We start from the raw sequence: 522 nt of genomic DNA, 5'->3' as shown, positions 1-522 counted from the left end.
AACTTCTGCCCAGCATCAGAATCCCACTGGATTCTGAACTCCTTGAGGGCAGAAACTATATTACTTTAGTTTCTGTAGCTCCTTCAGTACCCCTCACAGTTCTTTAAACATACCCATCTTCATTGACTTAATTCCGACTCATAATGGCCCTATAGGACAGAGTAGAACTGCCCCATAGGGTTTCCAAGGCTGTAATCTTACAGAAGCAGATTGTAGTCTCTCTCCTGTGGAGCAGCTGGTGGGTTCAAACCACCAACCTTTTGGTTAGCGACTGAGCACTTAACCACTGTACCACTAGGGCTCCTTTTTAAACGTTGTTGTTGTTGTTATGTGCCATTGAGTGGGACCCTAATCATAGCGACCCCTCTTTGGGTTTCTGAGGCAGTATCACTACGGAAGTAGATTGCTCCATCTTCCTTCCAAGGAGGGGCTGGTGGGTTTGAACCACCAGCCTTCTGGTTAGCAGTCAAGTGCCTTAGCCACTATGCTACCAGAGCTCCTAAAGAGACAGCCCAGCTACCT

This window comes from Orycteropus afer, unplaced genomic scaffold, assembly GCF_000298275.1.
Source record: "Orycteropus afer afer isolate SDZICR_OR568_19922 unplaced genomic scaffold, OryAfe1.0 scaffold00387, whole genome shotgun sequence".
In the NCBI taxonomy this organism is placed as follows: domain Eukaryota; kingdom Metazoa; phylum Chordata; class Mammalia; order Tubulidentata; family Orycteropodidae; genus Orycteropus; species Orycteropus afer.
Note: the sequence above shows the minus strand (reverse complement) of the source record.